This window comes from Mus caroli, unplaced genomic scaffold (assembly GCF_978045245.1).
Source record: "Mus caroli unplaced genomic scaffold, Mus_caroli_1 scaffold_5, whole genome shotgun sequence".
NCBI classification, from domain to species: domain Eukaryota; kingdom Metazoa; phylum Chordata; class Mammalia; order Rodentia; family Muridae; genus Mus; species Mus caroli.
Window position 1 is genome coordinate 59539715 of NW_028227260.1, and position 21396 is coordinate 59561110.

At 38.3% G+C, this 21396-nt stretch overlaps 1 protein-coding gene and 1 pseudogene across 1 annotated transcript in view; one reads left to right on the top strand and one right to left on the bottom strand.

The window, feature by feature from the left end:
* Sh3bgrl (SH3 domain binding glutamate rich protein like) overlaps positions 1-21396 on the bottom strand; it is a 69003-nt gene that overhangs the window by 21718 nt on the left and 25889 nt on the right. The window lies entirely within an intron of this gene.
* LOC110287064 (upstream stimulatory factor 1 pseudogene) lies at positions 18256-19006 on the top strand (annotated as a pseudogene).

A 21396-nucleotide genomic window follows, 5' to 3' on the forward strand; every position in this document is an offset into this window, starting at 1 on the left:
AATGTCTGAGCAGTCACAAAGTCTAGTGACTTTCCTCACTCATATCACTGGGCTCTGAGAAATAAAAGCCCAGTAAAAGTTTAAAGGGTCACTTGGAAACCAAATTCTCTTTATAAAGTGTTGAAAGATTAAAGTATTTATACTATTGCAGCAAAACTCCTAATTATAAAGATCAGAAGTTAAATTGTTTAAACAACTCTCCATAAGGAAGTTAGAATATAAAAGTCTATGAGAAAGCTGACCGGAAGTTAAACATTGTCAAACAATACTTTTGTTAAACAAAACAATTCTTAAGCCTCAAAGTTAATCACCAGGTGAAAAAAAATATCCAGACACATTTTAAAATTGCTATATTTTCTTAAATTGGCTACATTATGTGGCAATTTCCTCCCAAAGGAAAAGAACTGCCACTCCCTGCATAAACAAGTGAGGAGCAGTAGAACAAATTCCTAAGTCAACCTAAACTTGAATCCTCAAAACCTACCAATGCAATTTGCTACTTGTGTTCACAGTAAAATTCCACCAATGTTCATGAGTGAGAAGAAGAGGTAACAGAAAATATTGTGAAATAACAAAGAGTTAGAAAGTCATTGTCTTAACCTCAAAAAGTTCCCCAAACCATTCTGTGAATAATATAAATACAAATAATACCCATACAGAGCCACATGCAAGTTCTCAGAAATGCAGTTCTTAATTATTTTCCATTGAAAGAATGTTCATCACTGCCCTTTGTTTTTCCAAAGGGAAAGAAAAATGGTTTTACATTTGTCTCAGTGCATTTTCTGCCCTATAAATGCTTTTCCCATGAACAAAATCTGCCCCGATATAATAAACGTATTTTAAGTCATTCCATTTCAAAGGTGATATTATGGTAGAAAGTAAGAAAAAAGGGAGGCAAGACAGAGAAAAGATTCAAAGACATTTGAACAATTGATAATTGCATCAATCAAATCAGGACAGAGTGTCTCAGCTAACTGACTCTAAAAATAAATAAATAACATCAAATGCAAATTATAATCTTTGGCCATCATGATCAAATTCTTAGAAATGTATAACAATTCCAAATACAAATTTTGTTATTGTTTGGGTTTTGGCTTGTCTGTAAGGCAATGTTTTGCTAGCCATCCATCCTTCACTGGGTGGCCTAGTAATTGCAAATTAACCAGGTCATCTGAAACACCCAGTAATCCCAAAGTAGCCTCAGGAGGAAACGTTAGGATAACTCATGCATACCCAGACCTGTCTGATTGTCAGTTCAACTTTGAAAGTTCAGTATATTTGTATTTAATAATTACTATTCGCCAGGCAGTGGTGGCGCATGCCTTTAATCACAGCACTTGGGAGGCAGAGGCAGGCGGATTTCTGGGTTCGAGGCTAGCCTGATCTACAGAGTGAGTTCCAGGACAGCCAGGGCTATACAGAGAAACACTGTCTCAACCCCCCCACAACTCCCCCCAGTAATAATAATAATTACTATTCACTCAAAGGCCCCAATAGCAAGAGACCTCAAATTTCTTTTTACACTTGGTAATTGGGTAATACTTGCAAGCACTTCTTTCAGACTTTGTATGACACATGGTCAGCATTACAAATAACAGAACCTTGTCTAAAAAAAAAAAAGACCTTTTTTAACACACATATTTTTTTTTTTTTTGTACATGGAATAGTTTAGAAGCTGCTGCCCAACTAGAAATGGTTGTCTGGTAAAGCTTATTTAAGATAAATAAGTTCAAGCAACTTTATGCAAACATTTGACATTGCAATTTCTTTTACTTTTTGTTTTACTTGTCCAAAAATCTTCACAGGAAAATATATATTGATGAATGTTTAACAATCTATATTTTTTTATTCTGGTGCTTCTTCAATACTGTACAGGCTGAGTTGGGAAACTATTATCTATTATTCATCTAGTTACAGACACACACACACACACACACAATCACATGCATGCACACACACCAAGGTATGCACAAACAACAACAACAACAAAAAAGATGGATTGAAGATGTCCATCAGTTGGCAGTGGGTTTGCCTATCACTGGAGGTAAAGGTAAGAGGATCAGGCATTTAAGGTCATCCAGAACCACACAGCAAATCAAGAGCCAACTTGGAATTTGTTTGATCCTATCACAGAGAAGGAAAAAGAATACTCTGCATGTCCAAAGTAATTCTCCTCTCCCTAGGCTTTTCTCTGAAAATAAATACTAAATACAGACAAACTGGTTGTGAATCTTTTATCATATTCTTCATATTTAAAAAGCTACTCATTTGTGCAGGAAGTACTTTTCTGTAAAACAAAAATAAAATACCAAATACTATTTTTTGACTACTTTAGCTACAGTATAGTTCTACCATCCCTCATTGACAATTTGTGAGGTGCTGTCATTACAAAGACAATTGAAAGACTTTATTTCAATAGACCAGAAAACTGTGTTCTTATGATAACAAATTCAGTTGCTATAGGCAAAGGGACAAGTCTGAGGCCTGAGCGGAACAGAGTGCCCCAGATGACATTCCAGAAAGCACCATGAGTGTACTCCCACACTTAGGTCAATAAAACAAGTTCCAAACTGTCCAGCTGAAAATAGCTGCCACATATTGCCTAATTAGTTAAACAAGATCAGACTCAAAGAGTCCAAAAAGTTAGTACGTTAGTGAATTGCTATACACACACACACACACACACACACACACAAAGACAAAGAAGTCTGGGCACTTTACTTCTTTACTTGCAAATTTGTGCAATGTAATTACTGACATAGTTATAAGAACAACTATCAAGACAAATAGCATATCTAGAAATAGGTACTACTGGCAAAACCACTGAAGGGTCTGAAACTTTATCCTGCTTGCTATCAGGTAAGACTGTTATAATTTTTAAGGTTCTACAAGAAAACACAGAATTCCTGAGAACATCAGTGTCTCCTTGGACCTCTTTCCAGTCCTACAGGGGGACAAACAGTCCAAGTAAGAGACTTGTTATCTTTTATAATGAGCAGTAAGCAAACTTACCCTTTGCCCTGGAGATAATAACAGCATGTTTCAATGCTGTTTTTCTGTATAAGAGCATACTGAGATCAGTAGCTCAATCCAGGAGATGTGCGTGAAAGCAAGGGATCAACAAAGGATACTGTTGCCAACACCTACCACTTACAATATACTTTGGCTATAAAACAGCTCCTCATTCTTGTCTTGCAGATTTTCCAAGGTGAAGCTCATCTGAGAGTCAAATGCTATGTTGGGTGATGAAAGCCTATATTTCTACCACCTGCTTAAGCAAAAACCCTGTGGGAGTGAATTTGTATAGCAATTCAATTAAAAACTATAAATCCTGGATACTTTCAAAATTCATGGAGCCAACTGAACTTCATACCTCTAGACACAATGCATTCACCTAACAGTCCCTGGTGGAGGAGGGTTATTTGTGAAATCAATTCTTGTGAATGACGTTTACACCTTTAACTTTTCTTACTCTCTAAACCAAATCTCTTTGTGTCTGCCAAAAGACAAAAGTGAATCATGACCTCATTGAAAGGCTAGACAAGCTGAAAACCATTTACTCTCTCTATAAACACTACTGCCTTAGGCATGTTGATCCTGATTCAGTGGTGAGTTGCTGAAATAAATCTAATCTCATTCAAGTTTTTTTTTAAGTGGCAATGGTCAAAGAGAAACCTTATTAAACATACAGTACACAGGGTTAGCAGTATAGCACAGTGGTAGAGCAGTTTGTCTACCATGCTCTAGACCCTGGGCTCATATCCCAGCACCATAAAAAGGAAAGAAAGACTCTAATGCCTAGTATAAAAACTGAAGTGTTATGTAAACAAAACTTTTCCTTTTAATTTTTATTTTATCAGTAATAATATCATGAATACCTTAGAGGAAATAAAATTGCAGGAATTAAAAATATTCACTTTATATTATGCTTTTTAAAAGTGCTCACCTTATTGCCACAAGTGTACACCAAATCTGTTTATGTTCCAACAAGAACCCACATATCCAAAAGAGAGAGGTTGGAATGAATATATACATTTGTGTGTGTGCATGTCTGTGTGTCTGTGTGTCTATGTGTGCTTGTTTTATAATAACAGTAAAATATATTTCATTAAGAAGTATACTAAGGAAGTGACTCATTCTAAGGCATCACCTGGTGATCTGATGATACTAAAGATGCTGAAATATATCTAAAGTATCCTATGTATAATTAACCATAGACATATATGGAGTCCCTGATAATCATCAGTTTCTTAAAAATTATTTTGCTTTGTTTCTTGGCAAATATACAATTTCCTTCAACATGCATGGGTCTTTGAAAAGGTCTATATGATAAACATTTGTTAATTGACTGCCCTCCAAAAGATCCAACAAGCAGCTGAAAGAGTCAGTGCAGATATTTGCACCCAACCAATGGACAGAAGCAGCTAGGCCCTATGGTTGAATTAGGGAAGGCTAAACGAAGCTGAGACAAAGGGCAATCCTATAGGAAGACCAGCAGTCTCAATTAATCTGGACCCCCGAGATCTCTCAAGCACTGGACCACCAACCGGACAGCATACACCAGCTGATATGAGACCCTCAACACACATACAGTAGAGGACTTCTGGGTCTGTGTTCATTCAGAGATGATGCACTTAACCCTCAAGAGACTGGAGGCCCCGGGAGTTTAGAGGTCAGGTGGGGTGGGGAGTGGAGACATCCACATGGAGACAGGGTGGGGTAGGGAGGAAGTGTGGGATGTGGAGAAGTTAGGGGGGGTGGGGGGGAATGGAATATGAAGTATAAAAAATAAATTAACATTTTTAAAAAGGAGCTTAAAAAAAAACAAAAAAATTCATTACAGAATTTGGCAAGCTTTTAACACTGACGCTTTGGTGACTTTGTAAAAAGTAGAGCAAAAGGCAACAACCTTGTAGGATGAATGAAACTCCTTATAAATATTTGTATTTTGATATAAAAACACAGAAAGTATTAAAAATAATAACTTAAGATTACCTGCTTTACTGTTCTTACCTAAATTAGGGCTTCAAATATAACTAGCAATTTTCATTTTTTCTTCAGAACATGTTTATATATAATATCCAGCAAACTAACCACCACCCCCATATTCTGTAGGGAGAATAAAATATGCAAATGCAATTTCTGTTTCATAAACATTTAAAATTTCAATTTACCATACTTCAGTAAAATACTTCTAAATCCTTACATGTCTGCTATTACACTAAGCACTTTGCATAGCTCATGTTAGTTAATGAGCAAACAGTTTGCACAGCACTTAACTCTCTAGCCAAAAACAACACAGCTAGAAAATGGTAGAAAAGAGAATTCAAACCAAACAAACTGAAACATACAATTAAAACAAAAATACTCATGTTGACTTGAAAAATCACACTTTCAATAGTTACACCCACTTAATATACATGCTGTCAAATACATTTCTGTGGGATTAATTTATTTTCAAGTCCACATCTGAAACTAAAAATAAATTTTAGATGCTATTGCATAAAATCATCCACCAAACTCATTTTATGATAACTAGTAGAGTATTAGGTTCTTGCTTCATAAAAAAATCCTAGGAAAGTTCTTTAATTGAGTGTATTTGTTAAATCCAGTAAGGTTGTAAGATCTATATGAGAAATTTAAGATTAGGAGCTTAGCATAATCAAATATTTTTTTTTTTACTCTTTACCTGGTGGTATGCTATGAAATGCACTCCGCTCCCCCGAGGGTACGCTGAATACATTCATTTCCCAAATAAAGACACACATTCCACGCATTCAGAAAATGGTTTGCTGAAATAAGTCACATTCTATTCAAGATTTTTTAGTCCAAGAAAAACAACTGACCATTTTCACTACAAAATCCTTATGAAAAGTAAAAGCATATGACACAGGGACTCTGATATTTGGTGTTAGTATGAAAATACAAGGAGTGCTTTGGTTTGGTTTGGGGGGGTTGTACTTGATTAGTTTTGATTTTATAAATATTCAGAGTTCATCTATAACAAGTACTCAGTTAAGATGAACAGTCCAGAAGCATATTCTATCACTGTGAAATTCATTTATATTAAGGCCTGATTTGCGAGGACCTGGAAATCCTGCTTTCTTACAGCACCCTATGCAACCAATTTTACCAAAAGCTAAAGCACAAATATTTGCTGTAACTACTCCGTGTGTGTGGAGAATTACTGGTAATATTATAAATCTGTCCACGCAAAGAACAGTCACAATCATTTTGTCCTTTTCTAGCAAGATGCCTGTACATTGCAGTAATTTTCCCCTTTTGACTTTACACAGAGAGGAAAGCCACCACTCCCTCAGGACTGAGAATGCATTTCTACTCTGGAAAGCAAAGAGCTCTGCTCTCAGCTGATTCATTAGTATATCTAGTCCCTGAAAAAATGCTCTCACACTCTTCCATACAACCAAGAGAATGGACAATTTTGGATATATTCACTGCATACCTAATAACAAGAAATCTAGTATCACTGAGGAAAACATGCTTCATACTTGCTTGTGAATACAGCTGACTGAGAAAAAAGAAAATTAAAGTAAATTCTGTTTTTTATTTTTTTCAAAATGCATTTATGGCTCCTTATAAAGAAGCAGAATTTCACCCTGAAAATTTGATTCCAGAAAGAAAGACTTTAAATTTTGTAGCCTATAAGTGAATCAGGCTGATGCATATAAATAAATGCATGCTATAACTAATAAGTTATTTTGAAAGAGAACAAGGAGCTGAGCATCATAGTGCATGTCAGTAATCCTAACATTCAGGAAGCTAAAGCAGGAGGATCAATATAAGCTCTAGGCCAGATTGGTCTACATAGTTTATCTCAAAACTAAAGTGGGGTCCATGTGCGAGGGACATGGATTAATGGTAAACCATTAGTCTAGCAAACATGCTGCCCTATATTCAATTCCCAACACTGAAAAAAATGGGGAGGATGGAATACTGAATGAGCTGTTTTGTCTGGATTGAGAAGTGCATTTACGTCACTTTCGTCCCCATTATACTATTGCCTGCTTTCCTGTTCTTGCTGGAACCCTTCTCAAGATATTGCCTCTCTGTGTCCCTCTTCTACTTTCCTGGCATTTGTGTATGCAGGGAATCCACTGAGTTTAATTAGAATTGCTTATATGAGCATGGGTGGGAAGCTATTTGCTGGGCCCTAGGCAACTTATCAGTGTTTATGTCACAGAAAAAAAAATCATATGCCTTGCCTCAGGAAACATTAATTGTCAATATTCCCTCAGAGAGGATTAGGGTTTACTAGGTCCCTGGTCTATCCATGATGAAATGTTGGTAGACCCAATATTATGCAAGCCTTGTGCAGATAACTATAGCTACAATAACTTCATGAGTTCAACAGCTATGTTTTGTCCAGATGTCTTCCTTTTGTTGCACATTCTGCCTTTTGTAAGACATTCCCTGAGTGTTGGAAAACATAGCAGGCTTCTTTGTACTGCTATTCTTTTTTTTTTTCTTTTAATTTATGTTGGCTACACATGCCAGTACCAGCACCAGAACCAACACAACCACCTCTACCACCACCACAGATCCTCCTTCACTTTATTTGGAACAATGTCTTTGCCTTTGTCTTACAGAACCCCTACCAATACCAATTCCAAACATGAACCCTTCCTTTAGAAAGCCAGTACAAGTACTGGCCCTGGAAAGGATACTGTTCTCGACCCTTTGAGACATGGCCTAGTTTTCTCAGGTCCTCACTCAGTTCTCTCTCTCTCTCTCTCTCTCTCTCTCTCTCTCTCTCTCTCTCTCTCCCCTCTCTCTCTGTGTGCACGTGTGTGCTTGTGTGAGAGACTAATTTGACTAATTGATTTTTTTCATGATGTATATCTTGTATAAAATGCAAAAAAAAAAGTGAGTTACTTTCTCATGGATCCTAACCTAATAGCTCTACATCACTTATGAATAAAATTTTGAATATGACCCATCCAAGATTCCAAGAACAGATGGTTCTCGTATTACACAGTAAGAGACAATGGAATGTTTATAGAACACTCAATATTGCTTTTCTTGTTCCTGCTCTCAGTAATGTCCATTCCCTTCACTTAATAATAAAAGGCTTGCTCAGCTTCTTAGCTCCAATTCTAGTGCAGGCTCCTGGGTCATTTCTCAAACACCCATTTCATGTGCTCTTTCATACTGAACAAGATACAGGACATTGTTCACATGGGGTACAAAGAAGTGAATATAGAACGATAATAAATCTGTGCCCCTGAGTTGACTATTAATGTTCGAAATTAGATATACCAATAAAAGGAAATTAATGCTGGTCATATAACTAACTAGTCAGGGTAGAAACTCAGACACCCCCCCCACACACACACACACACACACACAAAATAGAGACAGTGTGAAGCTATGTCAAAACCAAAGACAGAAGATGGTAAATTGAAAAACCAAAGAAATGCAGAGCATGGTGGCACACTCCTTTAATCCCAGCACTCGGGAGGCAGAGGCAGGCGGATTTCTGAGTTCGAGGCCAGCCTGGTTTACAAAGTGAGTTCCAGGACAGCCAGAGCTATACAGAGAAACCCTGTCTCGACCCCCCCCCCCCAAAAAAAAGAGAAAAAAAAAAAGAAAAGAAAAACCAACGAATTATCAGCCAGAAAACTGTATGTACTACTTCAGTAAGGCAGAGTTGGTGACAATTCTTCAATGGGCTAAAAACAAGTGGCAGCAGACTGTGAAACTACTTAACTACATATATACAATTAATATGAGTTATATGACAACACTGGAAATGTGAGGACAGGTGGGCAGGAGCAAAGGAGGTTGTGGCATATGAGAAAGACAAATGCCACCGGTCAGATACCAAGGGGCCAAATGAAGATTTTGAGCCCAGATCAACCTGTTTTCACCATATCAACATATTCCCATGCCTTAATGTGACCAGGAGGTGTCAAACTAGCATTCAGAATCTTCATTTTTAAAGAAGTCATCTAGGTGGCAGTGGACAGTCACATGTAGAAAACAGTGACTATTGTATCTTGAGGCTAACTTACAACATTAGTTTTTTGCCCATTTCTTATTAACCTTACTAACGTTTTTCAACTGAGGCAATTTTCAAAGACAACTTTTCAGACATACTCAGCTACCGTCAAAGCACACACATTCTTGTGCCACCTAAGCTCTGAGTTCTAATGACTAGAAACACTCTCAAAACTTTGTCCGTGTGCACTTGCATTCTGAGTCAGGCTAGGAACTAGCAGCCTATGCCCCACAAATTACAAGCTTATACATTCATTTTCTGTGCTGAAGTTAAACATTATCAGCACCATAATGATAGCAGTCTTGCATTTATTGAGTGGCTACTATATACAATGCACAGTGGTAAATGTATCGCATTACCATTTAGTCTTCAAAAGAGCTCTGTAAGTTTGGTATTAGCATCTTCATTTGATAAAGAAATAGTATCTAAGCCAGGCATGGTGGTATATGACTATAGTTCCAACACTCAGTAAGAAGAAGCTTTTGAATCAGTAGTTCAAGGCCAGCTGGAACTATGAGTTTGAGGCTTGTGAGGACTCTATAAGATCCTGTATAAAAAGACAGTCTCTAGGATAAAAAAAAAAAAATTAACTACCAGGCAAGATTAGTTGGAACTATCAAATAAGACTTGAGTCCATGTAGTCAAAGACTGTGCTCTGAATTGCTCAATTCTATGATGTGTGGAAATCTAAATTCCTCATGACTATTTGGCAGCTAATAAATATCAGCAATAATTACTGGAATGAATTTAAGGCACTACAATCCAACTGTGTCACATCCATACTTATTTTTGCACTCTTCATAATAAGTAGGAAACTGACCCAATCTAGAGCTTCATCAATAGATTATCAGGCAAAAAAGTTACATATACACAATGGAACTATTCATGCATTGAGGAAAAACAATAACATTTTCAGCAAAATGGATAGACCAAGAAACCATTATGTTAAATGAAATAAGAACAGCAGAAAAGCAAAAGCTTCATGTTTTCTCTCATGTGGGGGGTGTAAATTTAAATCTGTGTGTATTCACATGTCTAGCTCAGGCAACTAGAATGGAGACCATGAGAAGGGAGGAAGAGATCTTAAAGGAGGGACACAGGCTGAGGAGGGAGGAGAGCACAGGTGACACAAGAGCTAAAACATGACTATTTGAGGCACAGTAAGGAGCGTGGCAAGAAGACTCCAGGTAGGTTGGGGCAAGGCAATGAGTAGGAGGGATGAATAAACATATTCACATATTATGCAGGAAGACAACATAGACCCAATTATGCTGTGTTCTAACTTAAAAGATTAAGTTAAAAATAACTCAAGAATATTCTGAAGGGTAACAAAAAGGGACCCAGCCCAAAGTCCCAACTTATAATCCTTCATGATATTTAAACATACTGAGGAAATAAGTATAACTAGATACACACAATCCTTGTCATATTACTATGCGCCTTAAATCCAAAAGACCCTTAATTATTTCAAAGGGAGATAGATTTTTCAAAACAACAACAAAAGACACTAAGTGGAAGCAGAGGCTCACCTGAGGATTTTGAAATGCCTGTAGTCAGGTCTTATTCAATATCACACTTCCCCTTACAGCAAGAAAGTTATCCATGTTATAGGATTAAAACATCCATAAAGACCATTTTGCTGTTAACATAAGTGGTAAAGCAGTATTAACAATTACCTCTGCAGTATTAACAATTATGTCTGCTAGCCATATTTACTACAGAAATGTCAAAATTACACCAGAAGAAAAGAATTATTAAAATCTTAAAATTAGCCAGGTGTGGTGGTGTCCACCTTTAATCCCATCAGACAGAGGCAGGCAGATCTTTAAGTTTAAAGGCAGCAAGGTCTATATAGTGAGTTCTCAAATAACCAGGAATACAATAAGAGAATGTCTCAACCCCCGCCCCCCGCAAAAAAAATCTTAAAAATAACCCCTACACTGAACTGTTCATAAATGTTTTGTAAAGTCATGAAAGGAAAAGATGAACCAGTGAGATGGCAAAATAAAGGCAATTGCCACAAGACATAAATAACTGAGCTCATTCTCAAACCCATACAGTAGAAAGAGAGGGGACTGGCTCCTGCAAGTTGTCCTTTGACTTTCACACATGTACTGTGATATATCTTCCCTCTTCTCTCTTCTCTCTTCTCTCTTCTCTCTTCTCTCTTCTCTCTTCTCTCTTCTCTCTTCTCTCTCTCTCTCTCTCTCTCTCTCTCTCTCTCTCTCTCTCTCTCCACATGCTATGATGCACAGTTATACACCAAATATACAAACTATTTCTAAAGGACTTAAAAAGGAAGCTTGGCCTAGTAGTGCATGTTCTTAATCCCAGAATTTGGAAGTAGAGGCAGACAGATCTCTTTGAGTTCTAGGCCAGCTTGGTCTACTTAGTGAGGTCTAGGCCAGATAGACAGAGAGCTAAATTGTCAAGCCTTATCTTGAAGAAATATTTGTACATAATACCACATTGATTGTACGTTGTTTATCAGTGTGCTTACGTGAGAATAGTAAATTGTTTCTGAATTGCTCAACTATTTGTAATGGGAACCTGCTTCTCTAACTGTAATTTGAATACAGAAAAGCTAATCAAGGAACCATATACATTTTTATGACCCAATTGAATAGATCATTTAGAACCATGCAAAATACTAAAGAAGAGACAGATATGATGGTGCACAACTCCAGTTGGAGACATATGTTTAAGTCTATTAGACTTAAAACGCCAAAAGAAAATAAAAAAGAAAAGGAAAACTGTTGCTGAGGGTGGTAGCATGTGCCTGTAATACCAGCCGCACTTAGAAAGCCAAGGTAGAAGAATTGGGAGTTTAATAAAACTGGTCGGACCACATAGTGAGATTTTGTCTCAAATGGGGGAGGTGGCTGGCGCTCAGCAGAAGATCACTTACTTGTCCAGCAAGCCTGAAGGCTTGTATTCAACTCTCAGGACTGCTTTCAAAAGGAGCCCAAGGAGCAGTTAAACATTAACAGTCAAGTGGATGGAAGATGAAACAATTCATCAAGTGATAGAAGAAGAAAAACAGATGTCTCGACAGGATATTCAAAAACATTGAGGCAAGAAAATGTGCCTGCCAAGTGGGGAAATACAAAAGCAAACAACTTCTCATTTCTGCACATTCCAGGCTTATCAGTTCAAAGTAAGACTTTATTTACCAGCACTAACTGTAGCTAACTCCAGTCAAGTGCTAACTTCAACAATGCCAATTCATAGCTATGGAGCCTGGCTTTGCTATTACTGTCTATAAGACCTGGGGCAACCTAAATGCTCTTGAGAGTTGGTTCTCTTTTGTATAAAATCCATACAGATGCAAGGAATAAATGAGGGAGAAATTGGAAAGTGTCTGGCTTCATGCCTAGAACTTGAAAGGAACTCAGTAAGTGGAAGTCTTTCTACACTCAGTACTCCTTTTTCCTACCTGTGCTTCAGTCTTTTGCCAAAGTCCCATCATCCTTAGACCATATTTAGATATACTTATTTTCCTTCTCTCGATTATTTTTAAAAATGGGTTTTCTAATACTATAATTACACCATTCTCCCCTTCCCCTCCCTCCCTCCAAACCCTCCCATGTGCTCCACTAATTGTTCCCTTTCAAATTCATGGCCTCTTTCTTTTTATCATTTTGTTACTTTTTTGTTACTCTGTGTGTGTATGTGTGTGTGTGTGTGTGTGTGTGTGTTCCTAAATACATAAATGCAACCTGTTCTGTCTGGATGTTACTTGTACAAATTATTTTTACCTTGTCCCTTTATTATTTTTGTTTTCATTTTAATTAAGCAAATAATACATTAGATATCATTATGACATTTCAAACAAAGTGAACCTTGTGGTTATTGTAGCAGTGGTTTCTAATCTATAATGCCAGCAACTCTGGAGGCTATGCCATGAGAATTGACTTATAGATAATGGTGAGGGACAGGGGTCGGGGAGACAGTGGGGATATAGGAATGAGTTATTATAAGGAAACTGTGAAACTGTATACACACAAAGCATATTACTTCAAATTTGTGTGATAAACTCCAAATTTACTTAGAAGTATTTACAAAGTTGATGGCAACTTTATGTTAATATTTATTCTTTCAATTAATGAGTCATAAAAATTCAATAACTACAAGAGACTTTCTAAATTCAGAAAAACCAGATCCCAGTATACAACTGTAGGGTTATACAATGCTCTCTAGTGAGAGTCCTGAGACAGTCATCTTGAATACAACATTTAAGAGGGCATCAAATTCAATAATCAGATGAAAATGTCTTAAAGCAAGTGCCTTGTTTTAGTTTGTGTTGCTATAAAAGAATAACACCGAACAGACAGTATATGAAAAACAAATTTGTTTCCCTAAATTATAGAGGCTGGTAAAGGCTGTTTGTTGATTCTGCAAAAAGAATCATAAGGAAGAGAAGAGAGAGGGAGGAGGGGATTAGAGACTGGAAGAGGAGAAGGAAGAAAACACCCAAAAATGGCTGAACACATCCTTTTATGCATCATTCACTCTTCTCATAGCATCTATCCAATGCACAGAAGCAGGGAGCTCATGAGCTCCTAAAAGTCTCCTTAGTACTATCACAATGACAAATTTCAACACAAATTTGGAAAATAATCCAATACTGAAAACATAGTAGAGATAGTAGAATTAAAATTTTAAAGTACAAATAAATACAGAACAAAGTTACAAAATCTTAAAGCCCTGCTGTAGCAGAACCACCATAAGGATGAGGTGAGAGAGGTGAGTCAGACAAGAGAAGGATTCTATCCTGGCTCATAAATCTATTGAGGATTTGACCTCAAATGCCTAAAACAGAATGAAAGACCGGGTCCCATTTCACAATACAAAAAGTGTTAAGTAGGATGTCCAGCTGGACCTCCAAAATGTAAGCTGATCCATGGCACAGGTGCTTTCAGGGAGAAAAGGCTTCCTTTGGCAAGAAAGTAAAAATAAGAGACAAGAGGCAGCCCAAGGAGTGAGGGCTGGCTAGGTAGAAAGACGAAGTTCCTAAGAGCAACAGCTCAGGGAGAGTGCCAATTAAGTAGTAAACTCTTTGTTATTCTGAAAGCCTGCCAGGTGGCCCACATTCTTTCTCAGAAGGCAAACAGCAACACATTTGCTCCATCATCATCACCACCACCCACCACTAAGACTATTTAGTGCTTACTATGGGCAACAAACTACACAGCAAGCTTAACCTTGTTTAATTGCTCCAATTCTGTGATAAGTATGTATATTACCTATATTTTCTTTACTGAGTTCTAGAGGGAATCATATATATATGTATATATATATATATGTGTGTATATATATATATATATATATATATATATACACACACACACATGTATGTATGTAAGTATATTATGACATATCTGGACAAAGATTGTAGAAACAGTACAAAATTTTCAGATAGACATAATAATAAATAATAATAAATCAAGTAACACCATTGAACAATTACTATTTTAAGCAATATGCTAGGTATGTTATCTGATTTTACATTAACAGTAAAGGATTATATCCTGATTTTACTGAGGTTTACAGGGGAGAGTAACACATACATATAGACAGTAATATACACATATGAGGATGAATGCAAATATTTAGCATTTCCTGTATAACAAAGATCAAGCTTAATATTGTATGCATAATCATGTTTAATTTTACTTGACAGTACCTGCAGAAGATTGCTGCCATATCTCTTCTAGTTTGTCTTCTGTTGCTGTTATAAACATTATGATCAAAAACAACTTGGGAAGAAAAAGATCTATTTCTGTTTACAGCTTACAGTACATCATCATGCAGGGAAGCAAGGGCCGGAACTGAAGCAGAAAACATACAGTGATAGATATGTTTAATGTTTACCTCCCTTATGCTATCTCTACAATGATTTCAGCATTGGATTATTTTCCAAATTCGTGTTGAAATTTGTCATTGTGATTGTACTAAGGAGGAGACTTTCAGGAGCTCACGAGCTCCCTGCTTCTGTGCATCAGAAGTGGCTATAAGAAGAGTGAGTGATGCATAAAAGGGTGTGTTCAGCCCTTTTTGGGGGGTGTCTTCTTCTTTCTCCTCTTCCAGTCTCTAATCCCCTCCTCCCTCTCTCTTCTCTTCCTTATGATTCTTTTTGAAGAAGCAACAAAAAACCTTTACCAGTCTCCTTAATATAGGGAAATAAATTTGTTTTTCATATACTGTCTGTTCTGTGATATTCTGCTAGAGAAACACAAACTAAACTAAGGCACTTGCTTATACATCCCAGGTCCACCTGCCTAGTGGTGGTACTACTAGCAATAGGCTGGGCCACCTATATCAATTAGCAATCTGTAATATGCCACACAGACACACTTATGAGCGAATCTAATAAAAGCAATTTCTTCAATTGAGACTCGGTCAGTTAAGTCTAGTTCGCAGATGAAGCTCAATAGTTGATATCTTTTACTCAAAGTTACTACTTTTATAACTAGAACCTTCTAGAAGACCTTTATTAACCATTTTGTGCCTTCATTTAACTTTAAAGAGTTTAGTATAACCTATGAAAGCAATAAAGCCAACACAAACAGAACTGAACACAACCAGACATTTGGAATTTATGCAAAATATGTTTTGGTGGTCCTTGGCAGCTCATGCCTGAAGCTAAAGCAGAAGGATCCAAAATCAAAGGATGCTTAAGCTTCCAAGAGAGAACAAGGATCCAGGAACAATTTAGCAAAATGAAACGGAGGGATGACAGACAGATGGAAGGACAGAGGGAAGGAGGGAATGAGGCAGGGAAGGAGAGAGGCAGGCAGGCAGACAGGCAGGCAAGAGAGAGGCAGGTGTAGCTCAGCATTGCAGCATCACACCTTATATAAGGTGTGATGGCCAAGAGGGATTCACTAGTACTGGAAGGAAAACCCAACCTCTTTAACCCCAAATTAAAGGACCATATATACTGTCTGGTTTTTCCTTACCTCTAAAGATGTGTTATTTTGTTATACTACCAAGCCAAATTTCCTTTCTCTACCACCAATTGGGTGTCCAATAATCAGATTACACTTTTTCAATACAATTGAACATTTTGAGAAAAATTTTGACTAGTTCATCAAGAACTTGAGTATCATCATCTAACAGTAATTTGGTAAAAAGAACAACTGCTAGGCATAGGATTAACTTGTTAAAGCAATATAACTGCTTCTTAGCACAGAACAAAAATCCCATAATATATTGCTAGTTTGCTTAGATCACCAGGTCCAAATGTAACTGATCACACATATGAAAAGAATTTGCCAAAACGATACTTTAGTTCCTCCATTCTACAAACTACAGCAACTAACATTTTAAAATATATTAGTATATTAAAAGAAAATATACATCGCCTCCTTTAAAAGTATACTGGTCAATAACAGTGTTGTCTAGTTACTTTAAATGATAAACTAAATTAGGAGTTATGAGAATTTGTTGACTCCAAATTTACAAACAGATCTTCAATTTCAAGTCCATCTTTCACATATGAGTCTAGTTAAATTCCATTCACTTCACCAGAAAACAATTTTCCTGAAAGAGTAAGAGCTACTAAAGATTCTGTTGATAGGCTTCCACTAAAAGTTTGAATGTATTTACACATGAGAAATTTCCAAGACAATCCAACATGACTTTCATAACTTCTCCCTGAAGAAACACAGAACACTAACTAGTGAGTGACTTATTTCATCATATTAACATATTATTTTAAGCAGAAGTCCGTCAGCAAACTAATTTGAAATTCTCCAGTGTCAAAATTCATATGGAGGAACAGGACAGACTAATTACAGGGTACTCAGCTGTCCCCTAGCTTGGCTCCGAGTCAAAGTACAAACACAGGAATCCACTGGTTTACCTTATGTGTCAAGAGTCAGTAGGAGTCAAACATTACAGATAGGAAAGAACACAGCTTTATATAAACAGCAGAAAGGCCAGGAGTACTAACAATGCTTTAAATGTATGGAAAGTTTTAGAGCTTCTAACATCTGCCACTATGTCTTCAAGGCTCTACAGAGCTCTCCTCTGACTTCCACATCAGTTTTATTCCATTACTTCAAGCTGTTCCAGCCATAAAAGATAGTGCTCATATTTCTCAAATATGCCAAACTCATTTACTTTCCTAGAGCTGTCAGTTGTGGTTCCTTTACCCAAAATATTAACTTTACTGCACACTGTTCAGCTATTTCATCCTTCTTCCCTACTAGGCTTAAATATCACCTTTGCAGCATGACTTTCCCAGACCACACTATTTAAAGCACGCCTCTTGTTAGGATCCCCAGCTAAGCAGTGCCCTAGTTCTTTGTGGCACTTATTACAAGTTGAAACTATAAAGTTGAAACCACATCCTTTCATTCTGTGTTTTCTTGTTTAACATCTATGATATCCTTTGGAATGTAGAGTCAGTTTAAGGACTATATAGATCTTGCTGATAATCCCAAGGGCCTAACACAAAAGCAAGCATGTTGAAAATACTTAAAATGGAGCTCTTTCCCCGCCCTGGAGTCCACATGTCCCACCCCTTGCGGTGTCCAACTGAGAGCTGCAGGCCTGGGATGATCCCTGGCTTCTTTTCCCCTCTCTCCTCTGAGGAGCATCTGGGGCACCAGCAAGCGGAGCTAAGCCAGCAGGGTCACTGTGCGGACAGCAGTACTAGTGCCTGGTGGGTGCTCAGGTCCCCAAGTGCCTACTACTAGTTCGTGGGTCTGCAGGGACAAGCCTCATAGCAAGGACCTGGTGCCTGAATTCTTTGGAAACTTTATCTGGTGTGTGTGTTGGGGGGGGGGGGTTGCTTTGTTTTTGTTTTTTATTTTTATTTTAATTTCTGTCTTTGCATCTGTGCTTGGTGAGGGCGTTTGCTGGGCTCTCCTTTTGAGCATACAAACCACAACATCCTATGCTGATTTTCATGTCACATATTATTAATGCTCAGGATGCTTCCAGATGTACAGCCAAGATTTGAGATTTAGCACTCAGACCTTTGAATCAGGAGATAGGAAGTCCTCCAAAAACAAACAAACAAAAAAACCAAAACCAAAAACAAAAAAACCCAGTGCCTCCTATGAGCCCCCTCACAGAGATTTGATGGGGCAGCAGAAAACAGCTGAAACCCAAGAGGGGACAGTGCAGATTCAGAACGGTGTGGTGGCTACTGGAGAGGACCCAACTAGTGTAGCTATCGCCAGCATCCAATCGGCTGCCACTTTCTCCGACCCCAATGTCAAGTGATGTTCAGGGTGATCCAGGTGTCTGAAGGGCAGCTGGATGGCCAGACAGAGGACTCAGCACCATCATTCGTTACCCTGCCACTCAGTCACCCAGGCAGTGATCCAGGGAGCTATCACCAGTGATGATTGCTTTGACATGGAGGGAGCAGCTGCTGAGTCACATTGTACTTATTTCCCCAGCACCACAGTAGGAGATGGGTCAGGGGGTACCACATCTGGGAGTAAAACAGCTGTTATTACCATCCAGGGCTCAAAGGCATTACTGAGGCAGGCAACCCCGCCCACCACGGGGTCAATTCTTTGTGATGATGTCACCACACGAAGTATTGCAGGGAGGGAGCCAGCGATCAATTGCCCCCAGGACCCACCCTTATTCCCCGAAGTCAGAGGCTCCCAGGACAACTGAGATGAGAAACTGAGGGCTCAACATAACGAAGTGGGGCACAGCCGCTGGGACAAGATCAACAACTGAATTATACAGCTGTCCAAATCGCCCCAGACTGCTTCTCTGGAGAGCATCAAGTCTGGCCAGAGTAAAGGTGCAATGCTGTCCAAAGCCTGTGATTATATCCAGGAGCTGCAGCAGAGCAATCACTGGTTGTCTGAAGAGCTGCAGGGGTTAGATCAATTGCACCTGGACAATGATGTGCTTCGGCAACAGGTGGAAGACCTTAAAAACAAGAACCTGCTACTATGGCCTCTGTTATGGCACCATGGACTAGAGATTGTCATCAAGAAAGACAGCAACTAACTCTGGGGACTCAGCAGCTTTGGGCCAAGAACTGCAGATAGGATAGGAGCAACAGGCTAAATCCATGGCCCTCTCCTTCACTGCCTACTTCTGGCATGGGACTCAGGGGAGTTTGGCAAGTGTGTTTTCCCTGTGGTGTGGCAGTCTGCAGTGAGTGGTGTGAAACACAGTGTGGACGTGCATCAACAGCCTTGCCTGCTCCCGCTGCACAGTCCCCTCCCTGGTGCTCCTTTGGCACATGGCATGTCCTGTCTCCTTGGTGGACACTGGACACATTAACCTGGGCTTGCTTAAAGTGCCTGGAAGAGGGTCTGCGGGCCTAGTACTTCCACTGGTTCCTTTTTCTGGAGCAGAAGTTAAGATAAACACCTGAGTACTCTGGGGAGCAGGCTTCCTCAAGAGGTTGGAAAGGATGCTAGCTGGCTGCTATCCCAGGAATAGGAGAGGGGCCAGTGAGCAGCTGAGGCCTCCACAGAAGGCTCTGGAGCCAGGGAGAATTATAGGTGGGGCGGATTCACTGAGAGCCTTCCCTGTTCTGGAGATGGTTCTTTTTATTTCTTTACTTCTTTTTAAAGATAAAATTGTTTAAAGCCACAAAAAAAAGAAAAAAGAAAGAATGAAAATACTTAAAATCACACTTGCTTATGACAACCTTTTCGTGGAATAGGCGTGGAAGTGCTAGCATTCTCCTTTTCAAGTTAAAGTCATGGGGGTTAGTAGAAACTAAGGAAAATATGAATCATGGAACTGAAACTCAACCACTAAACTTCCCCTCCCTGTCCATACTCCTTCCTACCATGGTATAACTAAAATTTCCCTAGTGACTAGCAACCTCACATCGTAAAATCTGATGACTTTTCTACTCTCTGGAAATTAGTTCTAGGTAGTAGATATGAAATCAAATCACATGTTTATTTTTAAAATGTTTTACTATTCGTGTGTGTGTGTGTGTGTGTGTGCAGATAACTGTGGAATCCAGAAGCAGACATCAGACCCCTGGCCCTGAAGTAACAAGCTGGAGTTACAAGGTGCTGGGAACCAAACTCAGGTCCTCTACAAAAGCAGCAGGCACTCTTAACTGCTGAGCTGCCTTTCCAGTCCCAGAATTCTTTTTTTAAAAAAATAGTATTGGTTATTACATTATTGTCAAAAGAGGGCTCCAGTTACATCCAGACCACTTAAGATGCCTAAACTAGTCAGCTCTGGTCTATCTAGCAAACTAGCCCTGTGACTTAAACCAATGCAAATTTTATCCCCTTACAGCTCTCAGTGCAGTTTGGCATTTGACTGACAATGATGAACTCAAGATGGTGACACAGCTGTGTACTTCTAACAGCCCTGGTGGAAATTACAATTTCTTTATCTTCACTAATCTCTAGGGACGAGCTACACTCCTTACCTTGGGACCCCATCATCACATCCCTCTATCCTTGAACTTCCAGAGGAATATTATCTACTTCCCCTCTGTCAATAAATTTCTCTATGCCCTCTTATAAGAATACTTCTGATTACATTTATGGCTCACATAGACAACCCAGGAAATATATCCTATTTTAAAATCTTCAATAAAACCTTCAATATTTCCTTTTCCATATAAGATACACAAACAGGTTCCATATATTAGGACCTGGCTATCTCTGGTAGGCATTATTAAAGCAAGCTACAGAATAAGACTGAATCGATGTATACTCCCAGGATGCATCTACTAAGCCATGAGTGTCTTGCCCACAGCCATACAGCTGTTGTAGGTTGTTACTGGTTTCCTATGTGACTGGCATTCTCACAAAAGAACATTTTCATCCCTCAACTCTCACACACACACTATTTGAAGGCACATTATTGATAAAAATATTAAAATATTATTTTAAACATAATAATGAAAATATGGAAAGACATGGAACTAAGAAAAATATTTTCATGGTAGACAAAAAATTCTTTTAAATTATAGTTTCAAGGTGGCTGCCAATAGTCCAGGTTATATTATATAAGCAAAAATCTGGCCATATACCAAAAAGTAAGGTGGATAGACAGTAATTATTTAATGAATTCAGATTTTACAACTTAAAAATACCTAGATGAACTTGAAAATTCCTTATCTCTACCCTACTCCACTCCCCAAATATCTTTATCTTTCTATATAAATAAAAAAATTGCAGACATTCCATCTGAATCATAAAGATGGAATAAAGTTTTAACAACAGCGACATATGTAAGTTTGTATATGTTCTCTAGCTGATATTACCAATGAACTATGTGACTTTGCCTAACTTCCTTCTCTATAAAACTCAATTTCATGCTAGGCAGCAGTGGCGGTGGCAAATGCCTTTAACCTCAGCACTCAGCAGGCAGAGGCAGGTCTCTGTGAGTTTGAGACCAGCCTAATATACAAA